Source organism: Taudactylus pleione, unplaced genomic scaffold, assembly GCF_031769625.1.
Source record: "Taudactylus pleione unplaced genomic scaffold, aTauple2 ptg000192l, whole genome shotgun sequence".
Taxonomy (NCBI): domain Eukaryota; kingdom Metazoa; phylum Chordata; class Amphibia; order Anura; family Myobatrachidae; genus Taudactylus; species Taudactylus pleione.
The window spans coordinates 3,234,473-3,261,364 of NW_028284594.1; the positions used below are offsets into that span (position 1 = coordinate 3,234,473).

General features: G+C 32.9%; 16 non-coding genes across 16 annotated transcripts; all 16 read right to left on the bottom strand.

Annotated features, from left to right (window-relative positions):
- Window positions 1-439: 439 nt before the first annotated feature.
- TRNAP-CGG (transfer RNA proline (anticodon CGG)) lies at window positions 440-511 on the bottom strand. The gene has a single exon. It is a non-coding gene; the product is annotated as a tRNA-Pro (tRNA).
- Window positions 512-1,727: 1,216 nt separating this feature from the next.
- Window positions 1,728-1,799, bottom strand: TRNAP-CGG (transfer RNA proline (anticodon CGG)). The gene has a single exon. It is a non-coding gene; the product is annotated as a tRNA-Pro (tRNA).
- A 1,203-nt stretch (window positions 1,800-3,002) lies between these two features.
- Window positions 3,003-3,074, bottom strand: TRNAP-CGG (transfer RNA proline (anticodon CGG)). Its single transcript has one exon. It is a non-coding gene; the product is annotated as a tRNA-Pro (tRNA).
- Window positions 3,075-4,291: 1,217 nt separating this feature from the next.
- TRNAP-CGG (transfer RNA proline (anticodon CGG)) lies at window positions 4,292-4,363 on the bottom strand. Its single transcript has one exon. It is a non-coding gene; the product is annotated as a tRNA-Pro (tRNA).
- Window positions 4,364-5,579: 1,216 nt separating this feature from the next.
- On the bottom strand, window positions 5,580-5,651 carry TRNAP-CGG (transfer RNA proline (anticodon CGG)). The gene has a single exon. It is a non-coding gene; the product is annotated as a tRNA-Pro (tRNA).
- Window positions 5,652-6,854: 1,203 nt separating this feature from the next.
- TRNAP-CGG (transfer RNA proline (anticodon CGG)) lies at window positions 6,855-6,926 on the bottom strand. The gene has a single exon. It is a non-coding gene; the product is annotated as a tRNA-Pro (tRNA).
- A 1,203-nt stretch (window positions 6,927-8,129) lies between these two features.
- Window positions 8,130-8,201, bottom strand: TRNAP-CGG (transfer RNA proline (anticodon CGG)). The gene has a single exon. It is a non-coding gene; the product is annotated as a tRNA-Pro (tRNA).
- A 1,217-nt stretch (window positions 8,202-9,418) lies between these two features.
- TRNAP-CGG (transfer RNA proline (anticodon CGG)) lies at window positions 9,419-9,490 on the bottom strand. The gene has a single exon. It is a non-coding gene; the product is annotated as a tRNA-Pro (tRNA).
- Window positions 9,491-10,706: 1,216 nt separating this feature from the next.
- On the bottom strand, window positions 10,707-10,778 carry TRNAP-CGG (transfer RNA proline (anticodon CGG)). Its single transcript has one exon. It is a non-coding gene; the product is annotated as a tRNA-Pro (tRNA).
- A 3,228-nt stretch (window positions 10,779-14,006) lies between these two features.
- TRNAP-CGG (transfer RNA proline (anticodon CGG)) lies at window positions 14,007-14,078 on the bottom strand. Its single transcript has one exon. It is a non-coding gene; the product is annotated as a tRNA-Pro (tRNA).
- Window positions 14,079-15,281: 1,203 nt separating this feature from the next.
- On the bottom strand, window positions 15,282-15,353 carry TRNAP-CGG (transfer RNA proline (anticodon CGG)). The gene has a single exon. It is a non-coding gene; the product is annotated as a tRNA-Pro (tRNA).
- A 1,217-nt stretch (window positions 15,354-16,570) lies between these two features.
- TRNAP-CGG (transfer RNA proline (anticodon CGG)) lies at window positions 16,571-16,642 on the bottom strand. The gene has a single exon. It is a non-coding gene; the product is annotated as a tRNA-Pro (tRNA).
- A 1,216-nt stretch (window positions 16,643-17,858) lies between these two features.
- TRNAP-CGG (transfer RNA proline (anticodon CGG)) lies at window positions 17,859-17,930 on the bottom strand. Its single transcript has one exon. It is a non-coding gene; the product is annotated as a tRNA-Pro (tRNA).
- Window positions 17,931-20,408: 2,478 nt separating this feature from the next.
- On the bottom strand, window positions 20,409-20,480 carry TRNAP-CGG (transfer RNA proline (anticodon CGG)). The gene has a single exon. It is a non-coding gene; the product is annotated as a tRNA-Pro (tRNA).
- A 1,217-nt stretch (window positions 20,481-21,697) lies between these two features.
- TRNAP-CGG (transfer RNA proline (anticodon CGG)) lies at window positions 21,698-21,769 on the bottom strand. The gene has a single exon. It is a non-coding gene; the product is annotated as a tRNA-Pro (tRNA).
- A 1,216-nt stretch (window positions 21,770-22,985) lies between these two features.
- On the bottom strand, window positions 22,986-23,057 carry TRNAP-CGG (transfer RNA proline (anticodon CGG)). The gene has a single exon. It is a non-coding gene; the product is annotated as a tRNA-Pro (tRNA).
- Window positions 23,058-26,892: the final 3,835 nt, after the last annotated feature.

Consider the following 26,892-nt stretch of genomic DNA (forward strand, 5'->3'; position numbering starts at 1 on the left):
GTACCTGTCGCGCCCAAAACGAAAATCATAGAATCATCAAGTAAGCATGTTTTATTTGATATCTTAACCAATTTTATGTGAAAATTATATTATTTTAAAGCAGTCACTAATGTGTACAAGGAGGAAATATTAGCATAAATAAAATATTTCCTAATAGTCAATAATTTTCTAAGTATACTTGCTTGAAAATTGCTGTACAAAGTTTTATGATGCCCAGCAGAGTTTTTCTGATGGATAAAACCCAAGACATGTCACATGCTGTGTGCAGATAAGTACTTACAAATAATTTTAGCAGTTTGACAAAAAACAAAATTCAATTGTGCAAATTAGTAAATACAATCTATTTTGAGAGTTTTGAAAAAACAACATTCATTTGAAATTCACTCAGGAAATTGACTACAATAAGATAATAGAACCATTTCAAAGAATCTGAAAATTTGGGCTCGTCCGGGATTTGAACCCGGGACCTCTCGCACCCGAAGCGAGAATCATACCCCTAGACCAACGAGCCACCTACCTGAAGATTTTTCTTTGAATTTTCAATTGATTTTTAGAAAATAGCTTTTTGTTTTTAAAACACCATATACATTTATGTAAAAATTAACTTGTAGAATAAATAAAATATTTCCTTATGGTCCAGTAGATAGTTTTCTAAGGTATGCATATAGGAAAAGTGCAGGGACAAGATTTGTGAGTGCCTACAGAGTTTGGACTTCTCTCATGGACGAAGCTAAAGGCTTGTCATATGCAATGTACAAATCATGCTTCCAGACACAGAAGAAAGGCAAAAGAATACCTTGCAATTTCATTTTTGAACTTTTTGTGTTTCAAAGTGAGACTATTCTTTTAAAACATTCAAAGCTATCTAGACAGAAGGGAACCTGCAGTTTTCCTGATATACCACAATACGGTTGAAATTTTAATAAGTATGCTCTTATTTGTAGTATAACTAAAATGTTTCCGTAAGATTCTATTGATAGTTTTCTATGTGTGCTTATTTGGAAAGTGCAGTGACAAGATATAAAAATGGCTACAGAGTTTGGACTTGTCTGATCAATAAAACCCAAGACTTGTAAAAAGCTATGTGTAAATCATGCATAAATAGAAGAAAGGCAATAGGAAAATGATGAAGGCAAGATTCATAAGTATGTACAAATTCTATTGGGAGTATGGGAAAAACAAAACTCAGTTGATGCTATTGACTTAGCCAATTGAGAAAATCAGATATATATAAACCATGAGATGCACCGTAAAAAGAAAGAGAGGGCTAGTCAGGGAATTGAACCAGGGACCTGTCGCGCCCAAAGCGAAAATCATAGAATCATCAAGTAAGCATGTTTTATTTGATATCTTAACTGTTTTTATGTGAAAATTATATTATTTTAAAGCAGTCACTAATGTGTACAAGGAGGAAATATTAGCATAAATAAAATATTTCCTAATAGTCAATAATTTTCTAAGTATACTTGCTTGAAAATTGCTGTACAAAGTTTTATGATGCCCAGCAGAGTTTTTCTGATGGATAAAACCCAAGGCATGTCACATGCTGTGTGCAGATAAGTACTTACAAATAATTTTAGCAGTTTGACAAAAAACAAAATTCAATTGTGCAAATTAGTAAATACAATCTATTTTGAGAGTTTTGAAAAAACAACATTCAGTTGAAATTCACTCAGGACATTGACTACAATAAGATAATACAACCATTGCAAAGAATCTGAAAAATTGGGCTCGTCCGGGATTTGAACCCGGGACCTCTCGCACCCGAAGCGAGAATCATACCCCTAGACCAACGAGCCACCTACCTGAAGATTTTTCTTTGAATTTTCAATTGATTTTTAGAAAATAGCTTTTTGTTTTTAAAACACTATATACATTTATGTAAAAATTAACTTGTAGAATAAATAAAATATTTCCTTATGGTCCAGTAGATAGCTTTCTAAGGTATGCATATAGGAAAAGTGCAGGGACAAGATTTGTGAGTGCCTACAGAGTTTGGACTTCTCTCATGGACGAAGCTAAAGACTAGTCATATGCATTGTACAAATCATGCTTCCAGACACAGAAGAAAGGCAAAAGAATACCTTGCAATTTCATTTTTGAACTTTTTGTGTTTCAAAGTGAGACTATTCTTTTAAAACATTCAAAGCTATCTAGACAGAAGGGAACCTGCAGTTTTCCTGATATACCACAATACGGTTGAAATTTTAATAAGTATGCTCTTATTTGTAGTACAACTAAAATGTTTCCGTAAGATTCTATTGATAGTTTTCTATGTGTGCTTATTTGGAAAGTGCAGTGACAAGATATAAAAATGGCTACAGAGTTTGGACTTGTCTGATCGATAAAACCCAAGACTTGTAAAAAGCTATGTGTAAATCATGCATAAATAGAAGAAAGGCAATAGGAAAATGATGAAGGCAAGATTCATAAGTATGTACAAATTCTATTGGGAGTATGGCAAAAACAAAACTCAGTTGATGCTATTGACTTAGCCAGTTGAGAAAATCAGATATATATAAACCATGAGATGCACCGTAAAAAGAAAGAGAGGGCTCGTCAGGGAATTGAACCAGGGACCTGTCGCGCCCAAAACGAAAATCATAGAATCATCAAGTAAGCATGTTTTATTTGATATCTTAACCAATTTTATGTGAAAATTATATTATTTTAAAGCAGTCACTAATGTGTACAAGGAGGAAATATTAGCATAAATAAAATATTTCCTAATAGTCAATAATTTTCTAAGTATACTTGCTTGAAAATTGCTGTGCAAAGTTTTATGATGCCCAGCAGAGTTTTTCTGATGGATAAAACCCAAGACATGTCACATGCTGTGTGCAGATAAGTACTTACAAATAATTTTAGCAGTTTGACAAAAAACAAAATTCAATTGTGCAAATTAGTAAATACAATCTATTTTGAGAGTTTTGAAAAAACAACATTCATTTGAAATTCACTACAATAAGATAATAGAACCATTTCAAAGAATCTGAAAATTTGGGCTCGTCCGGGATTTGAACCCGGGACCTCTCGCACCCGAAGCGAGAATCATACCCCTAGACCAACGAGCCACCTACCTGAAGATTTTTCTTTGGATTTTTCAATTGATTTTTAGAAAATAGCTTTTTGTTTTTAAAACACCATATACATTTATGTAATAATTAACTTGTAGAATAAATAAAATATTTCCTTATGGTCCAGTAGATAGTTTTCTAAGGTATGCATATAGGAAAAGTGCAGGGACAAGATTTGTGAGTGCCTACAGAGTTTGGACTTCTCTCATGGACGAAGCTAAAGACTAGTCATATGCATTGTACAAATCATGCTTCCAGACACAGAAGAAAGGCAAAAGAATACCTTGCAATTTCATTTTTGAACTTTTTGTGTTTCAAAGTGAGACTATTCTTTTAAAACATTCAAAGCTATCTAGACAGAAGGGAACCTGCAGTTTTCCTGATATACCACAATACGGTTGAAATTTTAATAAGTATGCTCTTATTTGTAGTACAACTAAAATGTTTCCGTAAGATTCTATTGATAGTTTTCTATGTGTGCTTATTTGGAAAGTGCAGTGACAAGATATAAAAATGGCTACAGAGTTTGGACTTGTCTGATCGATAAAACCCAAGACTTGTAAAAAGCTATGTGTAAATCATGCATAAATAGAAGAAAGGCAATAGGAAAATGATGAAGGCAAGATTCATAAGTATGTACAAATTCTATTGGGAGTATGGCAAAAACAAAACTCAGTTGATGCTATTGACTTAGCCAATTGAGAAAATCAGATATATATAAACCATGAGATGCACCGTAAAAAGAAAGAGAGGGCTCGACAGGGAATTGAACCAGGTACCTGTCGCGCCCAAAACAAAAATCATAGAATCATCAAGTAAGCATGTTTTATTTGATATCTTAACCAATTTTATGTGAAAATTATATTATTTTAAAGCAGTCACTAATGTGTACAAGGAGGAAATATTAGCATAAATAAAATATTTCCTAATAGTCAATAATTTTCTAAGTATACTTGCTTGAAAATTGCTGTACAAAGTTTTATGATGCCCAGCAGAGTTTTTCTGATGGATAAAACCCAAGACATGTCACATGCTGTGTGCAGATAAGTACTTACAAATAATTTTAGCAGTTTGACAAAAAACAAAATTCAATTGTGCAAATTAGTAAATACAATCTATTTTGAGAGTTTGGAAAAAACAACATTCATTTGAAATTCACTCAGGAAATTGACTACAATAAGATAATAGAACCATTTCAAAGAATCTGAAAATTTGGGCTCGTCCGGGATTTGAACCCGGGACCTCTCGCACCCGAAGCGAGAATCATACCCCTAGACCAACGAGCCACCTACCTGAAGATTTTTCTTTGAATTTTCAATTGATTTTTAGAAAATAGCTTTTTGTTTTTAAAACACCATATACATTTATGTAAAAATTAACTTGTAGAATAAATAAAATATTTCCTTATGGTCCAGTAGATAGTTTTCTAAGGTATGCATATAGGAAAAGTGCAGGGACAAGATTTGTGAGTGCCTACAGAGTTTGGACTTCTCTCATGGACGAAGCTAAAGACTAGTCATATGCATTGTACAAATCATGCTTCCAGACACAGAAGAAAGGCAAAAGAATACCTTGCAATTTCATTTTTGAACTTTTTGTGTTTCAAAGTGAGACTATTCTTTTAAAACATTCAAAGCTATCTAGACAGAAGGGAACCTGCAGTTTTCCTGATATACCACAATACGGTTGAAATTTTAATAAGTATGCTCTTATTTGTAGTACAACTAAAATGTTTCCGTAAGATTCTATTGATAGTTTTCTATGTGTGCTTATTTGGAAAGTGCAGTGACAAGATATAAAAATGGCTACAGAGTTTGGACTTGTCTGATCGATAAAACCCAAGACTTGTAAAAAGCTATGTGTAAATCATGCATAAATAGAAGAAAGGCAATAGGAAAATGATGAAGGCAAGATTCATAAGTATGTACAAATTCTATTGGGAGTATGGCAAAAACAAAACTCAGTTGATGCTATTGACTTAGCCAATTGAGAAAATCAGATATATATAAACCATGAGATGCACCGTAAAAAGAAAGAGAGGGCTCGACAGGGAATTGAACCAGGTACCTGTCGCGCCCAAAACGAAAATCATAGAATCATCAAGTAAGCATGTTTTATTTGATATCTTAACCAATTTTATGTGAAAATTATATTATTTTAAAGCAGTCACTAATGTGTACAAGGAGGAAATATTAGCATAAATAAAATATTTCCTAATAGTCAATAATTTTCTAAGTATACTTGCTTGAAAATTGCTGTACAAAGTTTTATGATGCCCAGCAGAGTTTTTCTGATGGATAAAACCCAAGACATGTCACATGCTGTGTGCAGATAAGTACTTACAAATAATTTTAGCAGTTTGACAAAAAACAAAATTCAATTGTGCAAATTAGTAAATACAATCTATTTTGAGAGTTTGGAAAAAACAACATTCATTTGAAATTCACTCAGGAAATTGACTACAATAAGATAATAGAACCATTTCAAAGAATCTGAAAATTTGGGCTCGTCCGGGATTTGAACCCGGGACCTCTCGCACCCGAAGCGAGAATCATACCCCTAGACCAACGAGCCACCTACCTGAAGATTTTTCTTTGAATTTTCAATTGATTTTTAGAAAATAGCTTTTTGTTTTTAAAACACCATATACATTTATGTAAAAATTAACTTGTAGAATAAATAAAATATTTCCTTATGGTCCAGTAGATAGTTTTCTAAGGTATGCATATAGGAAAAGTGCAGGGACAAGATTTGTGAGTGCCTACAGAGTTTGGACTTCTCTCATGGACGAAGCTAAAGACTAGTCATATGCATTGTACAAATCATGCTTCCAGACACAGAAGAAAGGCAAAAGAATACCTTGCAATTTCATTTTTGAACTTTTTGTGTTTCAAAGTGAGACTATTCTTTTAAAACATTCAAAGCTATCTAGACAGAAGGGAACCTGCAGTTTTCCTGATATACCACAATACGGTTGAAATTTTAATAAGTATGCTCTTATTTGTAGTACAACTAAAATGTTTCCGTAAGATTCTATTGATAGTTTTCTATGTGTGCTTATTTGGAAAGTGCAGTGACAAGATATAAAAATGGCTACAGAGTTTGGACTTGTCTGATCGATAAAACCCAAGACTTGTAAAAAGCTATGTGTAAATCATGCATAAATAGAAGAAAGGCAATAGGAAAATGATGAAGGCAAGATTCATAAGTATGTACAAATTCTATTGGGAGTATGGCAAAAACAAAACTCAGTTGATGCTATTGACTTAGCCAATTGAGAAAATCAGATATATATAAACCATGAGATGCACCGTAAAAAGAAAGAGAGGGCTCGTCAGGGAATTGAACCAGGTACCTGTCGCGCCCAAAACGAAAATCATAGAATCATCAAGTAAGCATGTTTTATTTGATATCTTAACCAATTTTATGTGAAAATTATATTATTTTAAAGCAGTCACTAATGTGTACAAGGAGGAAATATTAGCATAAATAAAATATTTCCTAATAGTCAATAATTTTCTAAGTATACTTGCTTGAAAATTGCTGTACAAAGTTTTATGATGCCCAGCAGAGTTTTTCTGATGGATAAAACCCAAGACATGTCACATGCTGTGTGCAGATAAGTACTTACAAATAATTTTAGCAGTTTGACAAAAAACAAAATTCAATTGTGCAAATTAGTAAATACAATCTATTTTGAGAGTTTTGAAAAAACAACATTCATTTGAAATTCACTACAATAAGATAATAGAACCATTTCAAAGAATCTGAAAATTTGGGCTCGTCCGGGATTTGAACCCGGGACCTCTCGCACCCGAAGCGAGAATCATACCCCTAGACCAACGAGCCACCTACCTGAAGATTTTTCTTTGAATTTTCAATTGATTTTTAGAAAATAGCTTTTTGTTTTTAAAACACCATATACATTTATGTAAAAATTAACTTGTAGAATAAATAAAATATTTCCTTATGGTCCAGTAGATAGCTTTCTAAGGTATGCATATAGGAAAAGTGCAGGGACAAGATTTGTGAGTGCCTACAGAGTTTGGACTTCTCTCATGGACGAAGCTAAAGACTAGTCATATGCATTGTACAAATCATGCTTCCAGACACAGAAGAAAGGCAAAAGAATACCTTGCAATTTCATTTTTGAACTTTTTGTGTTTCAAAGTGAGACTATTCTTTTAAAACATTCAAAGCTATCTAGACAGAAGGGAACCTGCAGTTTTCCTGATATACCACAATACGGTTGAAATTTTAATAAGTATGCTCTTATTTGTAGTACAACTAAAATGTTTCCGTAAGATTCTATTGATAGTTTTCTATGTGTGCTTATTTGGAAAGTGCAGTGACAAGATATAAAAATGGCTACAGAGTTTGGACTTGTCTGATCGATAAAACCCAAGACTTGTAAAAAGCTATGTGTAAATCATGCATAAATAGAAGAAAGGCAATAGGAAAATGATGAAGGCAAGATTCATAAGTATGTACAAATTCTATTGGGAGTATGGCAAAAACAAAACTCAGTTGATGCTATTGACTTAGCCAGTTGAGAAAATCAGATATATATAAACCATGAGATGCACCGTAAAAAGAAAGAGAGGGCTCGTCAGGGAATTGAACCAGGGACCTGTCGCGCCCAAAACAAAAATCATAGAATCATCAAGTAAGCATGTTTTATTTGATATCTTAACCAATTTTATGTGAAAATTATATTATTTTAAAGCAGTCACTAATGTGTACAAGGAGGAAATATTAGCATAAATAAAATATTTCCTAATAGTCAATAATTTTCTAAGTATACTTGCTTGAAAATTGCTGTGCAAAGTTTTATGATGCCCAGCAGAGTTTTTCTGATGGATAAAACCCAAGACATGTCACATGCTGTGTGCAGATAAGTACTTACAAATAATTTTAGCAGTTTGACAAAAAACAAAATTCAATTGTGCAAATTAGTAAATACAATCTATTTTGAGAGTTTTGAAAAAACAACATTCATTTGAAATTCACTACAATAAGATAATAGAACCATTTCAAAGAATCTGAAAATTTGGGCTCGTCCGGGATTTGAACCCGGGACCTCTCGCACCCGAAGCGAGAATCATACCCCTAGACCAACGAGCCACCTACCTGAAGATTTTTCTTTGGATTTTTCAATTGATTTTTAGAAAATAGCTTTTTGTTTTTAAAACACCATATACATTTATGTAATAATTAACTTGTAGAATAAATAAAATATTTCCTTATGGTCCAGTAGATAGTTTTCTAAGGTATGCATATAGGAAAAGTGCAGGGACAAGATTTGTGAGTGCCTACAGAGTTTGGACTTCTCTCATGGATGAAGCTAAAGACTAGTCATATGCATTGTACAAATCATGCTTCCAGACACAGAAGAAAGGCAAAAGAATACCTTGCAATTTCATTTTTGAACTTTTTGTGTTTCAAAGTGAGACTATTCTTTTAAAACATTCAAAGCTATCTAGACAGAAGGGAACCTGCAGTTTTCCTGATATACCACAATACGGTTGAAATTTTAATAAGTATGCTCTTATTTGTAGTACAACTAAAATGTTTCCGTAAGATTCTATTGATAGTTTTCTATGTGTGCTTATTTGGAAAGTGCAGTGACAAGATATAAAAATGGCTACAGAGTTTGGACTTGTCTGATCGATAAAACCCAAGACTTGTAAAAAGCTATGTGTAAATCATGCATAAATAGAAGAAAGGCAATAGGAAAATGATGAAGGCAAGATTCATAAGTATGTACAAATTCTATTGGGAGTATGGCAAAAACAAAACTCAGTTGATGCTATTGACTTAGCCAATTGAGAAAATCAGATATATATAAACCATGAGATGCACCGTAAAAAGAAAGAGAGGGCTCGACAGGGAATTGAACCAGGTACCTGTCGCGCCCAAAACGAAAATCATAGAATCATCAAGTAAGCATGTTTTATTTGATATCTTAACCAATTTTATGTGAAAATTATATTATTTTAAAGCAGTCACTAATGTGTACAAGGAGGAAATATTAGCATAAATAAAATATTTCCTAATAGTCAATAATTTTCTAAGTATACTTGCTTGAAAATTGCTGTACAAAGTTTTATGATGCCCAGCAGAGTTTTTCTGATGGATAAAACCCAAGACATGCCACATGCTGTGTGCAGATAAGTACTTACAAATAATTTTAGCAGTTTGACAAAAAACAAAATTCAATTGTGCAAATTAGTAAATACAATCTATTTTGAGAGTTTTGAAAAAACAACATTCATTTGAAATTCACTCAGGAAATTGACTACAATAAGATAGTAGAACCATTTCAAAGAATCTGAAAATTTGGGCTCGTCCGGGATTTGAACCCGGGACCTCTCGCACCCGAAGCGAGAATCATACCCCTAGACCAACGAGCCACCTACCTGAAGATTTTTCTTTGAATTTTCAATTGATTTTTAGAAAATAGCTTTTTGTTTTTAAAACACCATATACATTTATGTAAAAATTAACTTGTAGAATAAATAAAATATTTCCTTATGGTCCAGTAGATAGTTTTCTAAGGTATGCATATAGGAAAAGTGCAGGGACAAGATTTGTGAGTGCCTACAGAGTTTGGACTTCTCTCATGGACGAAGCTAAAGACTAGTCATATGCATTGTACAAATCATGCTTCCAGACACAGAAGAAAGGCAAAAGAATACCTTGCAATTTCATTTTTGAACTTTTTGTGTTTCAAAGTGAGACTATTCTTTTAAAACATTCACAGCTATCTAGACAGAAGGGAACCTGCAGTTTTCCTGATATACCACAATACGGTTGAAATTTTAATAAGTATGCTCTTATTTGTAGTACAACTAAAATGTTTCCGTAAGATTCTATTGATATTTTTCTATGTGTGCTTATTTGGAAAGTGCAGTGACAAGATATAAAAATGGCTACAGAGTTTGGACTTGTCTGATCGATAAAACCCAAGACTTGTAAAAAGCTATGTGTAAATCATGCATAAATAGAAGAAAGGCAATAGGAAAATGATGAAGGCAAGATTCATAAGTATGTACAAATTCTATTGGGAGTATGGCAAAAACAAAACTCAGTTGATGCTATTGACTTAGCCAATTGAGAAAATCAGATATATATAAACCATGAGATGCACCGTAAAAAGAAAGAGAGGGCTCGTCAGGGAATTGAACCAGGTACCTGTCGCGCCCAAAACGAAAATCATAGAATCATCAAGTAAGCATGTTTTATTTGATATCTTAACCAATTTTATGTGAAAATTATATTATTTTAAAGCAGTCACTAATGTGTACAAGGAGGAAATATTAGCATAAATAAAATATTTCCTAATAGTCAATAATTTTCTAAGTATACTTGCTTGAAAATTGCTGTACAAAGTTTTATGATGCCCAGCAGAGTTTTTCTGATGGATAAAACCCAAGACATGTCACATGCTGTGTGCAGATAAGTACTTACAAATAATTTTAGCAGTTTGACAAAAAACAAAATTCAATTGTGCAAATTAGTAAATACAATCTATTTTGAGAGTTTTGAAAAAACAACATTCATTTGAAATTCACTCAGGAAATTGACTACAATAAGATAATAGAACCATTTCAAAGAATCTGAAAATTTGGGCTCGTCCGGGATTTGAACCCGGGACCTCTCGCACCCGAAGCGAGAATCATACCCCTAGACCAACGAGCCACCTACCTGAAGATTTTTCTTTGAATTTTCAATTGATTTTTAGAAATTAGCTTTTTGATTTTAAAACACCATATACATTTATGTAAAAATTAACTTGTAGAATAAATAAAATATTTCCTTATGGTCCAGTAGATAGTTTTCTAAGGTATGCATATAGGAAAAGTGCAGGGACAAGATTTGTGAGTGCCTACAGAGTTTGGACTTCTCTCATGGACGAAGCTAAAGACTAGTCATATGCATTGTACAAATCATGCTTCCAGACACAGAAGAAAGGCAAAAGAATACCTTGCAATTTCATTTTTGAACTTTTTGTGTTTCAAAGTGAGACTATTCTTTTAAAACATTCAAAGCTATCTAGACAGAAGGGAACCTGCAGTTTTCCTGATATACCACAATACGGTTGAAATTTTAATAAGTATGCTCTTATTTGTAGTACAACTAAAATGTTTCCGTAAGATTCTATTGATAGTTTTCTATGTGTGCTTATTTGGAAAGTGCAGTGACAAGATATAAAAATGGCTACAGAGTTTGGACTTTTCTGATCGATAAAACCCAAGACTTGTAAAAAGCTATGTGTAAATTATGCATAAATAGAAGAAAGGCAATAGGAAAATGATGAAGGCAAGATTCATAAGTATGTACAAATTCTATTGGGAGTATGGCAAAAACAAAACTCAGTTGATGCTATTGACTTAGCCAATTGAGAAAATCAGATATATATAAACCATGAGATGCACCGTAAAAAGAAAGAGAGGGCTCGTCAGGGAATTGAACCAGGTACCTGTCGCGCCCAAAACGAAAATCATAGAATCATCAAGTAAGCATGTTTTATGTAAAAATTAACTTGTAGAATAAATAAAATATTTCCTTATGGTCCAGTAGATAGTTTTCTAAGGTATGCATATAGGAAAAGTGCAGGGACAAGATTTGTGAGTGCCTACAGAGTTTGGACTTCTCTCATGGACGAAGCTAAAGACTAGTCATATGCATTGTACAAATCATGCTTCCAGACACAGAAGAAAGGCAAAAGAATACCTTGCAATTTCATTTTTGAACTTTTTGTGTTTCAAAGTGAGACTATTCTTTTAAAACATTCAAAGCTATCTAGACAGAAGGGAACCTGCAGTTTTCCTGATATACCACAATACGGTTGAAATTTTAATAAGTATGCTCTTATTTGTAGTACAACTAAAATGTTTCCGTAAGATTCTATTGATAGTTTTCTATGTGTGCTTATTTGGAAAGTGCAGTGACAAGATATAAAAATGGCTACAGAGTTTGGACTTGTCTGATCGATAAAACCCAAGACTTGTAAAAAGCTATGTGTAAATCATGCATAAATAGAAGAAAGGCAATAGGAAAATGATGAAGGCAAGATTCATAAGTATGTACAAATTCTATTGGGAGTATGGCAAAAACAAAACTCAGTTGATGCTATTGACTTAGCCAATTGAGAAAATCAGATATATATAAACCATGAGATGCATTGTAAAAAGAAAGAGAGGGCACGTCAGGGAATTGAACCAGGGACCTGTCGCGCCCAAAACGAAAATCATAGAATCATCAAGTAAGCATGTTTTATTTGATATCTTAACCAATTTTATGTGAAAATTATATTATTTTAAAGCAGTCACTAATGTGTACAAGGAGGAAATATTAGTATAAATAAAATATTTCCTAATAGTCAATAATTTTCTAAGTATACTTGCTTGAAAATTGCTGTGCAAAGTTTTATGATGCCCAGCAGAGTTTTTCTGATGGATAAAACCCAAGACATGTCACATGCTGTGTGCAGATAAGTACTTACAAATAATTTTAGCAGTTTGACAAAAAACAAAATTCAATTGTGCAAATTAGTAAATACAATCTATTTTGAGAGTTTTGAAAAAACAACATTCAGTTGAAATTCACTCAGGAAATTGACTACAATAAGATAATAGAACCATTTCAAAGAATCTGAAAATTTGGGCTCGTCCGGGATTTGAACCCGGGACCTCTCGCACCCTAAGCGAGACCAACGAGCCACCTACCTGAAGATTTTTCTTTGGATTTTTCAATTGATTTTAAGAAAATAGCTTTTTGTTTTTAAAACACCATATACATTTATGTAAAAATTAATTTGTAGAATAAATAAAATATTTCCTTATGGTCCAGTAGATAGTTTTCTAAGGTATGCATATAGGAAAAGTGCAGGGACAAGATTTGTGAGTGCCTACAGAGTTTGGACTTCTCTCATGGACGAAGCTAAAGACTTGTCATATGCATTGTACAAATCATGCTTCCAGACACAGAAGAAAGGCAAAAGAATACCTTGCAATTTCATTTTTGAACTTTTTGTGTTTCAAAGTGAGACTATTCTTTTAAAACATTCAAAGCTATCTAGACAGAAGGGAACCTGCAGTTTTCCTGATATACCACAATACGGTTGAAATTTTAATAAGTATGCTCTTATTTGTAGTACAACTAAAATGTTTCCGTAAGATTCTATTGATAGTTTTCTATGTGTGCTTATTTGGAAAGTGCAGTGACAAGATATAAAAATGGCTACAGAGTTTGGACTTGTCTGATCGATAAAACCCAAGACTTGTAAAAAGCTATGTGTAAATCATGCATAAATAGAAGAAAGGCAATAGGAAAATGATGAAGGCAAGATTCATAAGTATGTACAAATTCTATTGGGAGTATGGCAAAAACAAAACTCAGTTGATGCTATTGACTTAGCCAATTGAGAAAATCAGATATATATAAACCATGAGATGCACCGTAAAAAGAAAGAGAGGGCTCGTCAGGGAATTGAACCAGGTACCTGTCGCGCCCAAAACGAAAATCATAGAATCATCAAGTAAGCATGTTTTATTTGATATCTTAACCAATTTTATGTGAAAATTATATTATTTTAAAGCAGTCACTAATGTGTACAAGGAGGAAATATTAGCATAAATAAAATATTTCCTAATAGTCAATAATTTTCTAAGTATACTTGCTTGAAAATTGCTGTACAAAGTTTTATGATGCCCAGCAGAGTTTTTCTGATGGATAAAACCCAAGACATGTCACATGCTGTGTGCAGATAAGTACTTACAAATAATTTTAGCAGTTTGACAAAAAACAAAATTCAATTGTGCAAATTAGTAAATACAATCTATTTTGAGAGTTTTGAAAAAACAACATTCATTTGAAATTCACTACAATAAGATAATAGAACCATTTCAAAGAATCTGAAAATTTGGGCTCGTCCGGGATTTGAACCCGGGACCTCTCGCACCCGAAGCGAGAATCATACCCCTAGACCAACGAGCCACCTACCTGAAGATTTTTCTTTGAATTTTCAATTGATTTTTAGAAAATAGCTTTTTGTTTTTAAAACACCATATACATTTATGTAAAAATTAACTTGTAGAATAAATAAAATATTTCCTTATGGTCCAGTAGATAGCTTTCTAAGGTATGCATATAGGAAAAGTGCAGGGACAAGATTTGTGAGTGCCTACAGAGTTTGGACTTCTCTCATGGACGAAGCTAAAGACTAGTCATATGCATTGTACAAATCATGCTTCCAGACACAGAAGAAAGGCAAAAGAATACCTTGCAATTTCATTTTTGAACTTTTTGTGTTTCAAAGTGAGACTATTCTTTTAAAACATTCAAAGCTATCTAGACAGAAGGGAACCTGCAGTTTTCCTGATATACCACAATACGGTTGAAATTTTAATAAGTATGCTCTTATTTGTAGTACAACTAAAATGTTTCCGTAAGATTCTATTGATAGTTTTCTATGTGTGCTTATTTGGAAAGTGCAGTGACAAGATATAAAAATGGCTACAGAGTTTGGACTTGTCTGATCGATAAAACCCAAGACTTGTAAAAAGCTATGTGTAAATCATGCATAAATAGAAGAAAGGCAATAGGAAAATGATGAAGGCAAGATTCATAAGTATGTACAAATTCTATTGGGAGTATGGCAAAAACAAAACTCAGTTGATGCTATTGACTTAGCCAGTTGAGAAAATCAGATATATATAAACCATGAGATGCACCGTAAAAAGAAAGAGAGGGCTCGTCAGGGAATTGAACCAGGGACCTGTCGCGCCCAAAACAAAAATCATAGAATCATCAAGTAAGCATGTTTTATTTGATATCTTAACCAATTTTATGTGAAAATTATATTATTTTAAAGCAGTCACTAATGTGTACAAGGAGGAAATATTAGCATAAATAAAATATTTCCTAATAGTCAATAATTTTCTAAGTATACTTGCTTGAAAATTGCTGTGCAAAGTTTTATGATGCCCAGCAGAGTTTTTCTGATGGATAAAACCCAAGACATGTCACATGCTGTGTGCAGATAAGTACTTACAAATAATTTTAGCAGTTTGACAAAAAACAAAATTCAATTGTGCAAATTAGTAAATACAATCTATTTTGAGAGTTTTGAAAAAACAACATTCATTTGAAATTCACTACAATAAGATAATAGAACCATTTCAAAGAATCTGAAAATTTGGGCTCGTCCGGGATTTGAACCCGGGACCTCTCGCACCCGAAGCGAGAATCATACCCCTAGACCAACGAGCCACCTACCTGAAGATTTTTCTTTGGATTTTTCAATTGATTTTTAGAAAATAGCTTTTTGTTTTTAAAACACCATATACATTTATGTAATAATTAACTTGTAGAATAAATAAAATATTTCCTTATGGTCCAGTAGATAGTTTTCTAAGGTATGCATATAGGAAAAGTGCAGGGACAAGATTTGTGAGTGCCTACAGAGTTTGGACTTCTCTCATGGATGAAGCTAAAGACTAGTCATATGCATTGTACAAATCATGCTTCCAGACACAGAAGAAAGGCAAAAGAATACCTTGCAATTTCATTTTTGAACTTTTTGTGTTTCAAAGTGAGACTATTCTTTTAAAACATTCAAAGCTATCTAGACAGAAGGGAACCTGCAGTTTTCCTGATATACCACAATACGGTTGAAATTTTAATAAGTATGCTCTTATTTGTAGTACAACTAAAATGTTTCCGTAAGATTCTATTGATAGTTTTCTATGTGTGCTTATTTGGAAAGTGCAGTGACAAGATATAAAAATGGCTACAGAGTTTGGACTTGTCTGATCGATAAAACCCAAGACTTGTAAAAAGCTATGTGTAAATCATGCATAAATAGAAGAAAGGCAATAGGAAAATGATGAAGGCAAGATTCATAAGTATGTACAAATTCTATTGGGAGTATGGCAAAAACAAAACTCAGTTGATGCTATTGACTTAGCCAATTGAGAAAATCAGATATATATAAACCATGAGATGCACCGTAAAAAGAAAGAGAGGGCTCGACAGGGAATTGAACCAGGTACCTGTCGCGCCCAAAACGAAAATCATAGAATCATCAAGTAAGCATGTTTTATTTGATATCTTAACCAATTTTATGTGAAAATTATATTATTTTAAAGCAGTCACTAATGTGTACAAGGAGGAAATATTAGCATAAATAAAATATTTCCTAATAGTCAATAATTTTCTAAGTATACTTGCTTGAAAATTGCTGTACAAAGTTTTATGATGCCCAGCAGAGTTTTTCTGATGGATAAAACCCAAGACATGCCACATGCTGTGTGCAGATAAGTACTTACAAATAATTTTAGCAGTTTGACAAAAAACAAAATTCAATTGTGCAAATTAGTAAATACAATCTATTTTGAGAGTTTTGAAAAAACAACATTCATTTGAAATTCACTCAGGAAATTGACTACAATAAGATAGTAGAACCATTTCAAAGAATCTGAAAATTTGGGCTCGTCCGGGATTTGAACCCGGGACCTCTCGCACCCGAAGCGAGAATCATACCCCTAGACCAACGAGCCACCTACCTGAAGATTTTTCTTTGAATTTTCAATTGATTTTTAGAAAATAGCTTTTTGTTTTTAAAACACCATATACATTTATGTAAAAATTAACTTGTAGAATAAATAAAATATTTCCTTATGGTCCAGTAGATAGTTTTCTAAGGTATGCATATAGGAAAAGTGCAGGGACAAGATTTGTGAGTGCCTACAGAGTTTGGACTTCTCTCATGGACGAAGCTAAAGACTAGTCATATGCATTGTACAAATCATGCTTCCAGACACAGAAGAAAGGCAAAAGAATACCTTGCAATTTCATTTTTGAACTTTTTGTGTTTCAAAGTGAGACTATTCTTTTAAAACATTCACAGCTATCTAGACAGAAGGGAACCTGCAGTTTTCCTGATATACCACAATACGGTTGAAATTTTAATAAGTATGCTCTTATTTGTAGTACAACTAAAATGTTTCCGTAAGATTCTATTGATATTTTTCTATGTGTGCTTATTTGGAAAGTGCAGTGACAAGATATAAAAATGGCTACAGAGTTTGGACTTGTCTGATCGATAAAACCCAAGACTTGTAAAAAGCTATGTGTAAATCATGCATAAATAGAAGAAAGGCAATAGGAAAATGATGAAGGCAAGATTCATAAGTATGTACAAATTCTATTGGGAGTATGGCAAAAACAAAACTCAGTTGATGCTATTGACTTAGCCAATTGAGAAAATCAGATATATATAAACCATGAGATGCACCGTAAAAAGAAAGAGAGGGCTCGTCAGGGAATTGAACCAGGTACCTGTCGCGCCCAAAACGAAAATCATAGAATCATCAAGTAAGCATGTTTTATTTGATATCTTAACCAATTTTATGTGAAAATTATATTATTTTAAAGCAGTCACTAATGTGTACAAGGAGGAAATATTAGCATAAATAAAATATTTCCTAATAGTCAATAATTTTCTAAGTATACTTGCTTGAAAATTGCTGTACAAAGTTTTATGATGCCCAGCAGAGTTTTTCTGATGGATAAAACCCAAGACATGTCACATGCTGTGTGCAGATAAGTACTTACAAATAATTTTAGCAGTTTGACAAAAAACAAAATTCAATTGTGCAAATTAGTAAATACAATCTATTTTGAGAGTTTTGAAAAAACAACATTCATTTGAAATTCACTCAGGAAATTGACTACAATAAGATAATAGAACCATTTCAAAGAATCTGAAAATTTGGGCTCGTCCGGGATTTGAACCCGGGACCTCTCGCACCCGAAGCGAGAATCATACCCCTAGACCAACGAGCCACCTACCTGAAGATTTTTCTTTGAATTTTCAATTGATTTTTAGAAATTAGCTTTTTGATTTTAAAACACCATATACATTTATGTAAAAATTAACTTGTAGAATAAATAAAATATTTCCTTATGGTCCAGTAGATAGTTTTCTAAGGTATGCATATAGGAAAAGTGCAGGGACAAGATTTGTGAGTGCCTACAGAGTTTGGACTTCTCTCATGGACGAAGCTAAAGACTAGTCATATGCATTGTACAAATCATGCTTCCAGACACAGAAGAAAGGCAAAAGAATACCTTGCAATTTCATTTTTGAACTTTTTGTGTTTCAAAGTGAGACTATTCTTTTAAAACATTCAAAGCTATCTAGACAGAAGGGAACCTGCAGTTTTCCTGATATACCACAATACGGTTGAAATTTTAATAAGTATGCTCTTATTTGTAGTACAACTAAAATGTTTCCGTAAGATTCTATTGATAGTTTTCTATGTGTGCTTATTTGGAAAGTGCAGTGACAAGATATAAAAATGGCTACAGAGTTTGGACTTTTCTGATCGATAAAACCCAAGACTTGTAAAAAGCTATGTGTAAATCATGCATAAATAGAAGAAAGGCAATAGGAAAATGATGAAGGCAAGATTCATAAGTATGTACAAATTCTATTGGGAGTATGGCAAAAACAAAACTCAGTTGATGCTATTGACTTAGCCAATTGAGAAAATCAGATATATATAAACCATGAGATGCACCGTAAAAAGAAAGAGAGGGCTCGACAGGGAATTGAACCAGGTACCTGTCGCGCCCAAAACGAAAATCATAGAATCATCAAGTAAGCATGTTTTATTTGATATCTTAACCAATTTTATGTGAAAATTATATTATTTTAAAGCAGTCACTAATGTGTACAAGGAGGAAATATTAGCATAAATAAAATATTTCCTAATAGTCAATAATTTTCTAAGTATACTTGCTTGAAAATTGCTGTACAAAGTTTTATGATGCCCAGCAGAGTTTTTCTGATGGATAAAACCCAAGACATGTCACATGCTGTGTGCAGATAAGTACTTACAAATAATTTTAGCAGTTTGACAAAAAACAAAATTCAATTGTGCAAATTAGTAAATACAATCTATTTTGAGAGTTTTGAAAAAACAACATTCAGTTGAAATTCACTCAGGAAATTGACTACAATAAGATAATAGAACCATTTCAAAGAATCTGAAAATTTGGGCTCGTCCGGGATTTGAACCCGGGACCTCTCGCACCCTAAGCGAGACCAACGAGCCACCTACCTGAAGATTTTTCTTTGGATTTTTCAATTGATTTTAAGAAAATAGCTTTTTGTTTTTAAAACACCATATACATTTATGTAAAAATTAATTTGTAGAATAAATAAAATATTTCCTTATGGTCCAGTAGATAGTTTTCTAAGGTATGCATATAGGAAAAGTGCAGGGACAAGATTTGTGAGTGCCTACAGAGTTTGGACTTCTCTCATGGACGAAGCTAAAGACTTGTCATATGCATTGTACAAATCATGCTTCCAGACACAGAAGAAAGGCAAAAGAATACCTTGCAATTTCATTTTTGAACTTTTTGTGTTTCAAAGTGAGACTATTCTTTTAAAACATTCAAAGCTATCTAGACAGAAGGGAACCTGCAGTTTTCCTGATATACCACAATACGGTTGAAATTTTAATAAGTATGCTCTTATTTGTAGTACAACTAAAATGTTTCCGTAAGATTCTATTGATAGTTTTCTATGTGTGCTTATTTGGAAAGTGCAGTGACAAGATATAAAAATGGCTACAGAGTTTGGACTTGTCTGATCGATAAAACCCAAGACTTGTAAAAAGCTATGTGTAAATCATGCATAAATAGAAGAAAGGCAATAGGAAAATGATGAAGGCAAGATTCATAAGTATGTACAAATTCTATTGGGAGTATGGCAAAAACAAAACTCAGTTGATGCTATTGACTTAGCCAGTTGAGAAAATCAGATATATATAAACCATGAGATGCACCGTAAAAAGAAAGAGAGGGCTCGTCAGGGAATTGAACCAGGGACCTGTCGCGCCCAAAACAAAAATCATAGAATCATCAAGTAAGCATGTTTTATTTGATATCTTAACCAATTTTATGTGAAAATTATATTATTTTAAAGCAGTCACTAATGTGTACAAGGAGGAAATATTAGCATAAATAAAATATTTCCTAATAGTCAATAATTTTCTAAGTATACTTGCTTGAAAATTGCTGTGCAAAGTTTTATGATGCCCAGCAGAGTTTTTCTGATGGATAAAACCCAAGACATGTCACATGCTGTGTGCAGATAAGTACTTACAAATAATTTTAGCAGTTTGACAAAAAACAAAATTCAATTGTGCAAATTAGTAAATACAATCTATTTTGAGAGTTTTGAAAAAACAACATTCATTTGAAATTCACTACAATAAGATAATAGAACCATTTCAAAGAATCTGAAAATTTGGGCTCGTCCGGGATTTGAACCCGGGACCTCTCGCACCCGAAGCGAGAATCATACCCCTAGACCAACGAGCCACCTACCTGAAGATTTTTCTTTGGATTTTTCAATTGATTTTTAGAAAATAGCTTTTTGTTTTTAAAACACCATATACATTTATGTAATAATTAACTTGTAGAATAAATAAAATATTTCCTTATGGTCCAGTAGATAGTTTTCTAAGGTATGCATATAGGAAAAGTGCAGGGACAAGATTTGTGAGTGCCTACAGAGTTTGGACTTCTCTCATGGATGAAGCTAAAGACTAGTCATATGCATTGTACAAATCATGCTTCCAGACACAGAAGAAAGGCAAAAGAATACCTTGCAATTTCATTTTTGAACTTTTTGTGTTTCAAAGTGAGACTATTCTTTTAAAACATTCAAAGCTATCTAGACAGAAGGGAACCTGCAGTTTTCCTGATATACCACAATACGGTTGAAATTTTAATAAGTATGCTCTTATTTGTAGTACAACTAAAATGTTTCCGTAAGATTCTATTGATAGTTTTCTATGTGTGCTTATTTGGAAAGTGCAGTGACAAGATATAAAAATGGCTACAGAGTTTGGACTTGTCTGATCGATAAAACCCAAGACTTGTAAAAAGCTATGTGTAAATCATGCATAAATAGAAGAAAGGCAATAGGAAAATGATGAAGGCAAGATTCATAAGTATGTACAAATTCTATTGGGAGTATGGCAAAAACAAAACTCAGTTGATGCTATTGACTTAGCCAATTGAGAAAATCATATATATATAAACCATGAGATGCACCGTAAAAAGAAAGAGAGGGCTCGACAGGGAATTGAACCAGGTACCTGTCGCGCCCAAAACGAAAATCATAGAATCATCAAGTAAGCATGTTTTATTTGATATCTTAACCAATTTTATGTGAAAATTATATTATTTTAAAGCAGTCACTAATGTGTACAAGGAGGAAATATTAGCATAAATAAAATATTTCCTAATAGTCAATAATTTTCTAAGTATACTTGCTTGAAAATTGCTGTACAAAGTTTTATGATGCCCAGCAGAGTTTTTCTGATGGATAAAACCCAAGACATGCCACATGCTGTGTGCAGATAAGTACTTACAAATAATTTTAGCAGTTTGACAAAAAACAAAATTCAATTGTGCAAATTAGTAAATACAATCTATTTTGAGAGTTTTGAAAAAACAACATTCATTTGAAATTCACTCAGGAAATTGACTACAATAAGATAGTAGAACCATTTCAAAGAATCTGAAAATTTGGGCTCGTCCGGGATTTGAACCCGGGACCTCTCGCACCCGAAGCGAGAATCATACCCCTAGACCAACGAGCCACCTACCTGAAGATTTTTCTTTGAATTTTCAATTGATTTTTAGAAAATAGCTTTTTGTTTTTAAAACACCATATACATTTATGTAAAAATTAACTTGTAGAATAAATAAAATATTTCCTTATGGTCCAGTAGATAGTTTTCTAAGGTATGCATATAGGAAAAGTGCAGGGACAAGATTTGTGAGTGCCTACAGAGTTTGGACTTCTCTCATGGACGAAGCTAAAGACTAGTCATATGCATTGTACAAATCATGCTTCCAGACACAGAAGAAAGGCAAAAGAATACCTTGCAATTTCATTTTTGAACTTTTTGTGTTTCAAAGTGAGACTATTCTTTTAAAACATTCAAAGCTATCTAGACAGAAGGGAACCTGCAGTTTTCCTGATATACCACAATACGGTTGAAATTTTAATAAGTATGCTCTTATTTGTAGTACAACTAAAATGTTTCCGTAAGATTCTATTGATAGTTTTCTATGTGTGCTTATTTGGAAAGTGCAGTGACAAGATATAAAAATGGCTACAGAGTTTGGACTTGTCTGATCGATAAAACCCAAGACTTGTAAAAAGCTATGTGTAAATCATGCATAAATAGAAGAAAGGCAATAGGAAAATGATGAAGGCAAGATTCATAAGTATGTACAAATTCTATTGGGAGTATGGCAAAAACAAAACTCAGTTGATGCTATTGACTTAGCCAATTGAGAAAATCAGATATATATAAACCATGAGATGCACCGTAAAAAGAAAGAGAGGGCTCGTCAGGGAATTGAACCAGGTACCTGTCGCGCCCAAAACGAAAATCATAGAATCATCAAGTAAGCATGTTTTATTTGATATCTTAACCAATTTTATGTGAAAATTATATTATTTTAAAGCAGTCACTAATGTGTACAAGGAGGAAATATTAGCATAAATAAAATATTTCCTAATAGTCAATAATTTTCTAAGTATACTTGCTTGAAAATTGCTGTACAAAGTTTTATGATGCCCAGCAGAGTTTTTCTGATGGATAAAACCCAAGACATGTCACATGCTGTGTGCAGATAAGTACTTACAAATAATTTTAGCAGTTTGACAAAAAACAAAATTCAATTGTGCAAATTAGTAAATACAATCTATTTTGAGAGTTTTGAAAAAACAACATTCATTTGAAATTCACTCAGGAAATTGACTACAATAAGATAATAGAACCATTTCAAAGAATCTGAAAATTTGGGCTCGTCCGGGATTTGAACCCGGGACCTCTCGCACCCGAAGCGAGAATCATACCCCTAGACCAACGAGCCACCTACCTGAAGATTTTTCTTTGAATTTTCAATTGATTTTTAGAAATTAGCTTTTTGATTTTAAAACACCATATACATTTATGTAAAAATTAACTTGTAGAATAAATAAAATATTTCCTTATGGTCCAGTAGATAGTTTTCTAAGGTATGCATATAGGAAAAGTGCAGGGACAAGATTTGTGAGTGCCTACAGAGTTTGGACTTCTCTCATGGACGAAGCTAAAGACTAGTCATATGCATTGTACAAATCATGCTTCCAGACACAGAAGAAAGGCAAAAGAATACCTTGCAATTTCATTTTTGAACTTTTTGTGTTTCAAAGTGAGACTATTCTTTTAAAACATTCAAAGCTATCTAGACAGAAGGGAACCTGCAGTTTTCCTGATATACCACAATACGGTTGAAATTTTAATAAGTATGCTCTTATTTGTAGTACAACTAAAATGTTTCCGTAAGATTCTATTGATAGTTTTCTATGTGTGCTTATTTGGAAAGTGCAGTGACAAGATATAAAAATGGCTACAGAGTTTGGACTTTTCTGATCGATAAAACCCAAGACTTGTAAAAAGCTATGTGTAAATTATGCATAAATAGAAGAAAGGCAATAGGAAAATGATGAAGGCAAGATTCATAAGTATGTACAAATTCTATTGGGAGTATGGCAAAAACAAAACTCAGTTGATGCTATTGACTTAGCCAATTGAGAAAATCAGATATATATAAACCATGAGATGCACCGTAAAAAGAAAGAGAGGGCTCGTCAGGGAATTGAACCAGGTACCTGTCGCGCCCAAAACGAAAATCATAGAATCATCAAGTAAGCATGTTTTATGTAAAAATTAACTTGTAGAATAAATAAAATATTTCCTTATGGTCCAGTAGATAGTTTTCTAAGGTATGCATATAGGAAAAGTGCAGGGACAAGATTTGTGAGTGCCTACAGAGTTTGGACTTCTCTCATGGACGAAGCTAAAGACTAGTCATATGCATTGTACAAATCATGCTTCCAGACACAGAAGAAAGGCAAAAGAATACCTTGCAATTTCATTTTTGAACTTTTTGTGTTTCAAAGTGAGACTATTCTTTTAAAACATTCAAAGCTATCTAGACAGAAGGGAACCTGCAGTTTTCCTGATATACCACAATACGGTTGAAATTTTAATAAGTATGCTCTTATTTGTAGTACAACTAAAATGTTTCCGTAAGATTCTATTGATAGTTTTCTATGTGTGCTTATTTGGAAAGTGCAGTGACAAGATATAAAAATGGCTACAGAGTTTGGACTTGTCTGATCGATAAAACCCAAGACTTGTAAAAAGCTATGTGTAAATCATGCATAAATAGAAGAAAGGCAATAGGAAAATGATGAAGGCAAGATTCATAAGTATGTACAAATTCTATTGGGAGTATGGCAAAAACAAAACTCAGTTGATGCTATTGACTTAGCCAATTGAGAAAATCAGATATATATAAACCATGAGATGCATTGTAAAAAGAAAGAGAGGGCACGTCAGGGAATTGAACCAGGGACCTGTCGCGCCCAAAACGAAAATCATAGAATCATCAAGTAAGCATGTTTTATTTGATATCTTAACCAATTTTATGTGAAAATTATATTATTTTAAAGCAGTCACTAATGTGTACAAGGAGGAAATATTAGTATAAATAAAATATTTCCTAATAGTCAATAATTTTCTAAGTATACTTGCTTGAAAATTGCTGTGCAAAGTTTTATGATGCCCAGCAGAGTTTTTCTGATGGATAAAACCCAAGACATGTCACATGCTGTGTGCAGATAAGTACTTACAAATAATTTTAGCAGTTTGACAAAAAACAAAATTCAATTGTGCAAATTAGTAAATACAATCTATTTTGAGAGTTTTGAAAAAACAACATTCAGTTGAAATTCACTCAGGAAATTGACTACAATAAGATAATAGAACCATTTCAAAGAATCTGAAAATTTGGGCTCGTCCGGGATTTGAACCCGGGACCCCTCGCACCCTAAGCGAGACCAACGAGCCACCTACCTGAAGATTTTTCTTTGGATTTTTCAATTGATTTTAAGAAAATAGCTTTTTGTTTTTAAAACACCATATACATTTATGTAAAAATTAATTTGTAGAATAAATAAAATATTTCCTTATGGTCCAGTAGATAGTTTTCTAAGGTATGCATATAGGAAAAGTGCAGGGACAAGATTTGTGAGTGCCTACAGAGTTTGGACTTCTCTCATGGACGAAGCTAAAGACTAGTCATATGCATTGTACAAATCATGCTTCCAGACACAGAAGAAAGGCAAAAGAATACCTTGCAATTTCATTTTTGAACTTTTTGTGTTTCAAAGTGAGACTATTCTTTTAAAACATTCAAAGCTATCTAGACAGAAGGGAACCTGCAGTTTTCCTGATATACCACAATACGGTTGAAATTTTAATAAGTATGCTCTTATTTGTAGTACAACTAAAATGTTTCCGTAAGATTCTATTGATAGTTTTCTATGTGTGCTTATTTGGAAAGTGCAGTGACAAGATATAAAAATGGCTACAGAGTTTGGACTTGTCTGATCGATAAAACCCAAGACTTGTAAAAAGCTATGTGTAAATCATGCATAAATAGAAGAAAGGCAATAGGAAAATGATGAAGGCAAGATTCATAAGTATGTACAAATTCTATTGGGAGTATGGCAAAAACAAAACTCAGTTGATGCTATTGACTTAGCCAATTGAGAAAATCAGATATATATAAACCATGAGATGCATTGTAAAAAGAAAGAGAGGGCACGTCAGGGAATTGAACCAGGGACCTGTCGCGCCCAAAACGAAAATCATAGAATCATCAAGTAAGCATGTTTTATTTGATATCTTAACCAATTTTATGTGAAAATTATATTATTTTAAAGCAGTCACTAATGTGTACAAGGAGGAAATATTAGTATAAATAAAATATTTCCTAATAGTCAATAATTTTCTAAGTATACTTGCTTGAAAATTGCTGTGCAAAGTTTTATGATGCCCAGCAGAGTTTTTCTGATGGATAAAACCCAAGACATGTCACATGCTGTGTGCAGATAAGTACTTACAAATAATTTTAGCAGTTTGACAAAAAACAAAATTCAATTGTGCAAATTAGTAAATACAATCTATTTTGAGAGTTTTGAAAAAACAACATTCAGTTGAAATTCACTCAGGAAATTGACTACAATAAGATAATAGAACCATTTCAAAGAATCTGAAAATTTGGGCTCGTCCGGGATTTGAACCCGGGACCTCTCGCACCCTAAGCGAGACCAACGAGCCACCTACCTGAAGATTTTTCTTTGGATTTTTCAATTGATTTTAAGAAAATAGCTTTTTGTTTTTAAAACACCATATACATTTATGTAAAAATTAATTTGTAGAATAAATAAAATATTTCCTTATGGTCCAGTAGATAGTTTTCTAAGGTATGCATATAGGAAAAGTGCAGGGACAAGATTTGTGAGTGCCTACAGAGTTTGGACTTCTCTCATGGACGAAGCTAAAGACTTGTCATATGCATTGTACAAATCATGCTTCCAGACACAGAAGAAAGGCAAAAGAATACCTTGCAATTTCATTTTTGAACTTTTTGTGTTTCAAAGTGAGACTATTCTTTTAAAACATTCAAAGCTATCTAGACAGAAGGGAACCTGCAGTTTTCCTGATATACCACAATACGGTTGAAATTTTAATAAGTATGCTCTTATTTGTAGTACAACTAAAATGTTTCCGTAAGATTCTATTGATAGTTTTCTATGTGTGCTTATTTGGAAAGTGCAGTGACAAGATATAAAAATGGCTACAGAGTTTGGACT